The sequence below is a fragment of the Nicotiana tabacum genome, chromosome 11 (assembly GCF_000715075.1).
Source record: "Nicotiana tabacum cultivar K326 chromosome 11, ASM71507v2, whole genome shotgun sequence".
Taxonomy (NCBI): Eukaryota; Viridiplantae; Streptophyta; class Magnoliopsida; order Solanales; family Solanaceae; genus Nicotiana; species Nicotiana tabacum.
Genome location: NC_134090.1, coordinates 18350812 through 18361249, shown reverse-complemented (window position 1 = coordinate 18361249; position 10438 = coordinate 18350812). Strand labels below are relative to the sequence as shown.

At 35.6% G+C, this 10438-nt stretch overlaps 1 non-coding gene and 1 pseudogene across 1 annotated transcript; both read left to right on the top strand.

Moving 5' to 3' along the window:
* Positions 1-5376: 5376 nt before the first annotated feature.
* Positions 5377-5476, top strand: LOC142166758 (U6 spliceosomal RNA). Its single transcript, XR_012697135.1, has one exon. It is a non-coding gene; the product is annotated as a U6 spliceosomal RNA (small nuclear RNA).
* A 279-nt stretch (positions 5477-5755) lies between these two features.
* LOC142166231 (mediator of RNA polymerase II transcription subunit 14-like) lies at positions 5756-7678 on the top strand (annotated as a pseudogene).
* Positions 7679-10438: the final 2760 nt, after the last annotated feature.

The window sequence follows — 10438 nt, the reverse complement described above, 5'->3', positions numbered from 1 at the left end:
ATCTCCCAAGTTGCCTTAAAACCCGATGCGGCGCATAAGGTTGAATGCTCTTAAGTCCCATTAAGAGAAAATGGGGCCTGGCTGCTAGCATGTATATAACTTCGTCGATCGGTAACCAACCCAGCGTCCACTGTATTTGACTGGCGTTGAGGGCACGGAAATATGAGGTCCATGCCGAAACTCCTTTAGGTAGGTAGGCCTCATTAACTCTGGTATAGAACTCCTCTATGCAGGTCCTGTCAGCGGATCCATGGCTCAGAAACTGAGCTCGGTGACATAGGTGTTCAGTCATCCACATTTGCAACAACAAGTTGCAACCTTCAAAAAAGTTTCCTCCGGCCTTGCAGGACGTGAGAGCCCGGAATATATCGGATACAATCATGGGCGCCAGCGTGCTATCTTTCTGTGTGAGCAAAGTACTGACGACCCCCGCTATCTTTATGTCGATATTCCCGTCTTTTCTTGGGAACACTAAGAGCCCTAAGAAAGTTATCATAAAAGCAACCCGTCTATGTTCATCCCACTTTCGACGGTTACTTTTGCTGCACAACTGGTTTTCTGGTTTGTCGAATCCTCCTATGTGACCATATCTTTGGTATATGAAACTCACAGTGCAAAAACCTTTTGCCAAGTCAGGGTTACGAATTGTTCTGACTATCTTTAATGAGTCCAGAAACCGGTGTACTGCCACAGCTCTTGGAGCAACCAGGTATTTATGCCTCAATGGAGCCTCAGCACTGCCGATATACCCTGCTATTTCTTCTAAAGTTGGGGTAAGTTCAAAGTCCGAGAAGTGGAAGACATTGTGCGCAGGATCCCAGTGAGGGACTAGTGCCCTTATGATATCTCCCCGTGGCCTGATATCCAACAAACTCGTGAGGCCTTTCAGATATTTCTTGATTTCGTCATGCCCTTCTTTGCCTAAATCATTCCACCAAAGCCGCAATTGGAGGGGAATTTTATTCATGATTGCAAAGGGTTCATTTGGAGTCGTGCTCATTCTGCACATTTATTAATAAGATTTTAACAAACAAAACTTATTTTGATCAAAACAAAAAAAAACATATGCTCACTTTCCTCAAGAGGATTTCTGAACACGACCTCTCAGCACTTCAGGGACGAAGATTTTTAAGGTTGTGTGAAAAAACAAGAGGTGGCCGTTTGTACAAAGGCAGCCTTCCGGGTTCCTTTTGGGAACATTTGGCTGTTTTTGATATAAATGGCGTCACCCGACCCTATGAAAGAAAAATACACTTTTGGCGTTTTTGCTACTTTATTAATTTTCAAAAAAAATGGGAGGTTGGACCCGGCGGGGGTTGCCTACGTATCTCACATCCGGTGAGAATCAAACCCGCGTAGTTCGGGCAATCAAGAATAAGTAGATGAACTAACTTCCTTTTTTGAATTTGTGAAAGAACTACTTTAAAAGGAGAAAAGAAATATTTTTGATTGATTTTCTTTTTAAAAGAAAGACTTCTAAGATATATATATTTTTTTAATTTCCATTTGTTTTTTTTTTCTTATTCTAAAGGAAGAAGAAAATATTTTTCGGAATTTTACCTTTAATAAAAGAAGAAAATATTTTTCGGAATTTTACCTTTAATAAAAGAAATGCTTCTAAAAAATATTTTTTTTTAAATTTTGAATTTTCTTTTCAATTTTGAAAGAAGAAAAATATTTTTGGATTTTTTTCTATCTTATTATACATTTTTTTTAAAAAAAAAAATAGTTAAAAGACTTTCTAAAGAAGTTAATAATGGAAAATATTTTTGGATTTTTTTTTGTTTTTGAAAATTGGGGGTCTAAAAACCTTTCTAGACTTTTTGGCAAGACAAATATTTTTGCAACAAATAAAGACATATATATATTTTTTGGAAATAAAAACTTTTGGATATATATATATATACATGTATATATTTGTGACAAATAATGAAAGACTCTTTTTATTATTATTATTATTTTTTGAATTTTCATAAAAAACCCATTTTAAAAAAGTAAGACTCTTTTTAATTTTTATTTTTATGACAAGACAAACTATATATTTCTATATATTTTTTTTGAAAAACAAAACAGAACAACGATTTTTTTTTCTATTTTTCCTTTGCTTTTAATAAAACAAACTAATAAGACGTTTTTTTTCTTTCCAAAATTTCGGCAGAGTTTTGACAGTATTTGGGTATTGGGTTTTTTCAAAAATAAACAATCAATTCCCTAACCGCTATTTCCTTTTTTTCAATTACACAATATTCATAATATTCAAACACCGGTCAGCATGCGGGCACGAGACAAATAAATGCACGAAAAACAAATAGGATGCATCAGGATGGCCTTTTCATATCAGGTTGCTAGTCCTAGACGGACCCAACCCCTGTGTTGAGTCCCCTAAGTCAAATGCAACGTGATGCAAATAAGCGTTCCTACTAGGGATCCGGCATGAAGTCACGTTATTCTATGTTCAAAACCTGGGTCGGTGTTCTAGACAGTGTACCCGAGCGGACCACTCGAGTTGAGGAAGGAGCTCCTGTCCGGGAACCAAAAGGTCAGCCGGCTTAGAAACTTTCCGAGCCTATTTTATTTAGGGTATGACACTAACAGAATAGGGAGTCTTAACCAGTAAGCACATCCCCGGAGGTAAGAAGAGTAGGTTTCGGCACAGTTTATATACAGTTCAAATAATATCAAAGCGGTAAAGACAACATTTCGCACATTAGGCTCAAAACATGTAAAAATCAGATAAAGCCAAATATAACAATTTATCTAAGCTCGAATTTCTAACCCTGAACCAGTGGTTCTGGGTCAAAGTATTCCCCAGCAGAGTCGCCAGAGCTGTCACACCTCCTTTTGACATACCCGCGAGGGTACAAGGGAGTTTTTTCCAATTAAAGGACAATCGAAACGGGATTCGTTTATTTATTTCAGAGTCGCCACTTGGGAGATTTAGGGTGTCCCAAGTCACCAATTTTAATCCCGAATCGAGGAAAAGAATGACTCCATATTACAGTCTGCGCACCAGAAATCCGGATAAGGAATTCTGTTAACCCGGGAGAAGGTGTTAGGCATTCCCGAGTTCCGTGGTTCTAGCACGGTCGCTCAACTGTTATATTCGGCTTGATTATCTGATTTTATACAAATATGAACTTATGTGCAAAATTTTATCTTTTTACCGCTTTCTTACTTATTGTTATTATTTTACGAGAATTGCGACGTCGTGGAAACATATCTCGAACCACGTTACATCAATGCACCCGTAGTTGTTTGGCATATCTCGACTCGGTTGAGATTTGGATTTGGGTCACATAAATGTGCACCCGAGTTAAGGAAAATAAATTATTAAAGGCGCGCCTAAAGCAACTAGCGTCTTGTTATTTTGGGGAAGGCCGTAAAATTCGCTAAACGGCCTGTCCTCGAATTCTAAGTATTTTAATATATACATTTAGAGGGCCCCGCAGCTTGTGCATTTTTTGTTTGTCGAGGCTCGTCTCATTCATTATTAAAAAGAATTTGCAATGTCATGGAAATACATCTCAGACCACGTCACAATCAATGTACCCGTGATTAGAGACACATTTCGATTTCGTTGAGATTTGGATTTGGGTCACATAAATGTGCACCCGAGTTTAAGGAGATAACATTATTAAATACGCGCCTAAAGCGACTAGCGCAGGGTTATTTTGAGAAAAGGCCGTGAAGTTCGCTAAGCGGCCGATCCCGAGTTCTAAGTAATTAACACATACATTTGTGAGGGCCCCGCAATCTATATATTTTACTAGGCGAGGCTCATCTCATTTATTTTAAATGGACAAATCCTAAAGCGACTACATCTTTTCTATTAAAATTAGTCTCTAAAATAAATAAAGAAAATCCTAATTAATTACGAGCTTTTTTTTATTTAAGAAAGCATGACATACTAATTGCTATATTAATACAAATATTGATGAACAAGAATTTTACTAAAAAAATTCGAAATTATAAATAAAATAAAAATTTGACAACTAATATTCAAAAGAATCAAATATAGTTAGATTGAAGCTCGCATTGTTATATATATAAAAAAAACTATTGGAATTAATTATTCACAACCATTTGAAACTGGATTTAACCATAATTACTAAAGCTTAATAGAAAGTTTATTAGACTTAAACATTCTTCTAATTTTGTTTGAACTCAAATCATGCCTTAATACCTAATTCACGAAATTTAGTTCAAATTCATGCCTTAGCTAAATTTAAGTACTTGTTCACAATTAACCTACTGTTGATAATCTTAGAACCTTCATAGCTAGTGAATTAACCCGTTTTGCCAAGTCGATTCATTAAAGACTAACTTATGTTATTTTCTCTTATTCCAATTATTATTCAATAATACATAAAATAGCCTAAATACAATCAATAAAAGGAACAGAGAAAAAGCGAAATTAAAACTTCAAAATTCGATTCTTCATATGTATTCATGCTTCCACATTTTTAGCTTGCAATAACTAGTATTACATTCGTGTACCTGGTATTGGAAAACAAGAGAAGATGAAGCTGAGAAGCAGCAACAGTAGTAACAATGTAGCACAACAACGACAGTCCAGCAACACAGGAATAGACCAGTAACAGTAGGAATAGTAGAAAACCCAGGAGACTATAAACGACTCCAAGTATAGAGAAGAAGTAAAAGGCAGGAAGGTTCTGACTATTTCAGATCTTAAGCGAGGCAATGAAACAGTAACTATTCTTTTTCAACTTCAAAACTCTCCAAAATGAATTCTGCCCCTGTATATTCAGTGTATCCAGAATGTATATCGGGTGTATACTTCTCACTCCGCCCCCTCTTTTTTTCTTCTCTCTATCTAGTTTTTCCTCTTTATTTTCCACCCCTTCTTCCTAAATTTTCTCTTCTATATATAGCAAAATTTTCGAAATTTTCAGATTTGTTTTTTTTATTATTTTATTATTTTTTTAATTAAAAGAAATCTCACTTACAAATTGCTTTTATTTTTTTAGAAAAAGAAATCCCACATTTATTTACTTTTATTTTTAAAATTCCAACTTTAATTATTTTATCTTATTTAAAATCCCACTTTTTATTTTTTTAAAAGAGAATCTCACTTTATTTAACTTTTCTTTAAAAAACAAACCACTATCTTTTCTTTTTCTTTTAAAAATGCTACTTTCAATTACTTTAAATTTTTTAAATTTTCAGATACCTTTATATTTATTTTTTAATTCCAACCTTATTTTACTTTTAAATTTTTTAAAACTTTTTACTTTTTTTAAATTTTCTACATTCTTTTACTTTTTTTTATTTTTTATTTTTTTAAAATCATTTCCGAAATTACTATATATATATATATTTTTTAAAATAAAAATAATAAATAAAATAAAATATTTTCGAATTTTTTTTATATTTGGAACGATAAAATTGGAACGATACAGAGAAGATTAGCATGGCCCCTGCGCAAGGATGATACAGAGAAATGGTCCAAATTTTTGTTTGCTTTCCGTGTTATTACGTATAACATGTGCTGTTTTTCTCCTGTCCTTTCTTTTTTTCCTTGTCTGCAATACAATGAGCCTTAAAATGCATATGATCCTATAATTGGAGTTTTCTTGAGAGCTTGAATCTATACTTTGGTTGGTTATGTTATTCAGTTATTGTGGTTTAAGCTATGGAATTCCTGCGAAAGATTCTGCATGTGGTGGCACTGCATTCTATCTTATTTTATCCTTTTGTCAGACTTCTCCATATTTTAACCTCAAAACTTCCGTTGTGGTTCCAATTCATAATGACTTCTATTTTACTGTGGTTGACGAACTCACAGTTTCTTGAAGATTTCATCAACGGTGCTGAAGTTGCATCCCTTTTGGACTGCATCCGTCTCACTGCAGGACCCTTGCATGCTCTTGCTGCTGCAACGCGGCCGGCACGAGCAGCTCCAGTTTCTGGTGTTCCTGGTGTTACAGCGCCTATGTCTTCTGTTGCAAAGCAGACTAGTTATGTTCCATCTTTACCAAGCAATGTAAGCACTAGAATAAATCAGCCTGCATCCGGACCTGGAGTTAATCCGGTTTCAGTTACTGTGGGTGCACTTGGCACGCACCATCCTAGTGCTGCAATGTTGGCAGCTGCCGCAGCAGCTGCAGGAAGAGGTGGTCCTGGCATTGTTCCTAGCTCATTGTTGCCCATAGATGTCTCTGTGGTACTTCGTGGTCCGTACTGGATTCGCATCATTTATCGGAAAAAATTTGCTGTTGATATGAGGTGTTTTGCTGGAGATCAGGTTTGGTTGCAACCAGCAACACCGCCTAAAGGGGGGCCAGAAGTTGGAGGATCACTGCCATGTCCACAATTTCGACCTTTCATCATGGAGCATGTTTCCCAGGAGCTGAATGGAATTGATTCTAACTTTACTGGTTCTCAACAAGCAGTTGGATTGACTAACTCAAATAGTTTAAATGCTGGTTCACAACTTCCAGCTGCAAATACGAACAGGACTAATCTCTCTAATTCTACTGGATTAGTTCGTCCAGCAAATGCTGTAACTGGTTTCAACCGTACTGCAAATGGCCTACCCTCAGCATCGAACTTAGCAGTGGTGAATGCAGGGATGCCTTTGCGCAGACCACCTGGTACTGGTGTACCTGCTCATGTCAGAGGAGAACTAAATACTGCAATTATTGGCCTTGGCGATGATGGAGGGTATGGTGGTGGATGGGTTCCTCTTGTTGCTCTCAAGAAGGTTCTCAGAGGCATTCTAAAATACCTTGGGGTGCTGTGGCTCTTTGCTCAGTTACCGGACCTTCTGAAGGAGATTTTGGGATCAATTCTGAAGGATAATGAAGGTGCATTGTTGAATTTGGATCAGGAGCAGCCAGCCTTACGCTTTTTTGTGGGGGGCTACGTATTTGCTGTTAGTGTTCACAGGGTTCAGCTTCTCCTGCAAGTTATTAGTGTCAAGAGGTTTCATCAGTCGCAACAGCAGCAGTAGCAAAATCCCGGAAGTGCCCAAGAGGAATTAACACAAGCCGAAATAGGAGAAATATGTGATTACTTCAGCCGCCGTGTTGCATCAGAGCCATATGACGCTTCTCGTGTTGCATCATTCATTACACTTTTGACGTTACCTATTTCAGTTTTGAGAGAATTCCTGAAACTCATTGCATGGAAGAAAGGGTTGTCTCAAGTGCAAGGGGGTGATATGGTCCCTACACAAAAATCCCGTATTGAATTGTGTCTTGAGAATCATGCTGGATGTAGTATTGATGGTAGCTCAGAAAATACATCTGCTTCCAAAAGCAACATTCACTATGATCGGGCTCATAATTCTGTCGATTTTGCGCTGACGGTTGTTCTTGATCATGCACACATACCTCATATTAACGCTGCTGGTGGTGCTGCGTGGTTGCCTTACTGTGTGTCTGTCAGGTTGAGATATGCGTTTGGTGAGAACCCGAATGTATTGTTTCTGGGAATGGAGGGAAGTCACGGTGGACGGGCATGCTGGCTGAGGGTTGATGACTGGGAAAGATGCAAACAAAGGGTGGCTCGAACAGTAGAAGTGAATGGGAATTCTGCTGGTGATGTCAATCAGGGAAGGTTAAGGGTTGTTGCAGACAGTGCTCAGAGAACACAACATGCGTACCTTCAGGGGATGAGGGATGGTGGTGGTGTTGCTGCAGGCATTGGATCGTGAAACAGATATTACACGGAAGTAGCTCTAAACAGTACGTATATGTAGTGCTGACTATATACGTATATGTAGTGCTGACTATATACGTATATGTAGTAGCTCTAAAAATCCCCCAGCAGAGTCGCCAGAGCTGTCATACCTCCTTTTGACATACCCGCGAGGGTACAAGGGAGTTTTTTCCAATTAAAGGACAATCGAAACGGGATTCGTTTATTTATTTCAGAGTCGCCACTTGGGAGATTTAGGGTGTCCCAAGTCACCAATTTTAATCCCGAATCGAGGAAAAGAATGACTCCATATTACAGTCTGCGCACCAGAAATCCGGATAAGGAATTCTGTTAACCCGGGAGAAGGTGTTAGGCATTCCCGAGTTCCGTGGTTCTAGCACGGTCGCTCAACTGTTATATTCGGCTTGATTATCTGATTTTATACAAATATGAACTTATGTGCAAAATTTTATCTTTTTACCGCTTTCTTACTTATTGTTATTATTTTACGAGAATTGCAACGTCGTGGAAACATATCTCGAACCACGTTACATCAATGCACCCGTAGTTGTTTGGCATATCTCGACTCGGTTGAGATTTGGATTTGGGTCACATAAATGTGCACCCGAGTTAAGGAAAATAAATTATTAAAGGCGCGCTTAAAGCAACTAGCGTCTTGTTATTTTGGGGAAGGCCGTAAAATTCGCTAAACGACCTGTCCTCGAATTCTAAGTATTTTAATATATACATTTAGAGGGCCCCGCAGCTTGTGCATTTTTTGTTTGTCGAGGCTCGTCTCATTCATTATTAAAAAGAATTTGCAATGTCATGGAAATACATCTCAGACCACGTCACAATCAATGTACCCGTGATTAGAGACACATTTCAATTTTGTTGAGATTTGGATTTGGGTCACATAAATGTGCACCCGAGTTTAAGGAGATAACATTATTAAATACGCGCCTAAAGCGACTAGCGCAGGGTTATTTTGAGAAAAGGCCGTGAAGTTCGCTAAGCGGCCGATCCCGAGTTCTAAGTAATTAACACATACATTTGTGAGGGCCCCGCAATCTATATATTTTACTAGGCGAGGCTCATCTCATTTATTTTAAATGGACAAATCCTAAAGCGACTACATCTTTTCTATTAAAATTAGTCTCTAAAATAAATAAAGAAAATCCTAATTAATTACGAGCTTTTTTTTTATTTAAGAAAGCATGACATACTAATTGCTATATTAATACAAATATTGATGAACAAGAATTTTACTAAAAAAATTCGAAATTATAAATAAAATAAAAATTTGACAACTAATATTCAAAAGAATCAAATATAGTTAGATTGAAGCTCGCATTGTTATATATATAAAAAAAACTATTAGAATTAATTATTCACAACCATTTGAAACTGGATTTAACCATAATTACTAAAGCTTAATAGAAAGTTTATTAGACTTAAACGTTCTTCTAATTTTGTTTGAACTCAAATCATGCCTTAATACCTAATTCACGAAATTTAGTTCAAATTCATGCCTTAGCTAAATTTAAGTACTTGTTCACAATTAACCTACTGTTGATAATCTTAGAACCTTCATAGCTAGTGAATTAACCCGTTTTGCCAAGCCGATTCATTAAAGACTAACTTATGTTATTTTCTCTTATTCCAATTATTATTCAATAATACATAAAATAGCCTAAATACAATCAATAAAAGGAACAGAGAAAAAGCAAAATTAAAACTTCAAAATTCGATTCTTCATATGTATTCATGCTTCCACATTTTTAGCTTGCAATAACTAGTATTACATTCGTGTACCTGGTATTGGAAAACAAGAGAAGATGAAGCTGAGAAGCAGCAACAGTAGTAACAATGTAGCACAACAACGACAGTCCAGCAACACAGGAATAGACCAGTAACAGTAGGAATAGTAGAAAACCCAGGAGACTATAAACGACTCCAAGTATAGAGAAGAAGTAAAAGGCAGGAAGGTTCTGACTATTTCAGATCTTAAGCGAGGCAATGAAACAGTAACTATTCTTTTTCAACTTCAAAACTCTCCAAAATGAATTATGCCCCTGTATATTCAGTGTATCCAGAATGTATATCGGGTGTATACTTCTCACTCCGCCCCCTCTTTTTTTCTTCTCTCTATCTAGCTTTTCCTCTTTGTTTTCCACCCTTTCTTCCTAAATTTTCTCTTCTATTTATAGCAAAATTTTCGAAATTTTCAGATTTGTTTTTTTTTATTTATTATTTTTTTAATTAAAAGAAATCCCACTTACAAATTGCTTTTATTTTTTTAGAAAAAGAAATCCCACCTTTATTTACTTTTATTTTTAAAATTCCAACTTTAATTACTTTATCTTATTTAAAATCTCACTTTTTATTTTTTTAAAAGAGAATCTCACTTTATTTAACTTTTCTTTAAAAAACAAACCACTATCTTTTCTTTTTCTTTTAAAAATGCTACTTTCAATTACTTTAAATTTTTTAAATTTTCAGATACCTTTATATTTATTTTTTAATTCCAACCTTATTTTACTTTTAAATTTTTTAAAACTTTTTACTTTTTTTAAATTTTCTACATTCTTTTACTTTTTTTATTTTTTTATTTTTTATTTTTTTAAAATCATTTCCGAAATTACTATATATATATTTTTTTTAAAATAAAAATAAAATCATTTCCGAAATTACTATATATATATATTTTTTAAAATAAAAATAATAAATAAAATAAAATATTTTCGGATTTTTTTATATATAAAAAAAACAAAAA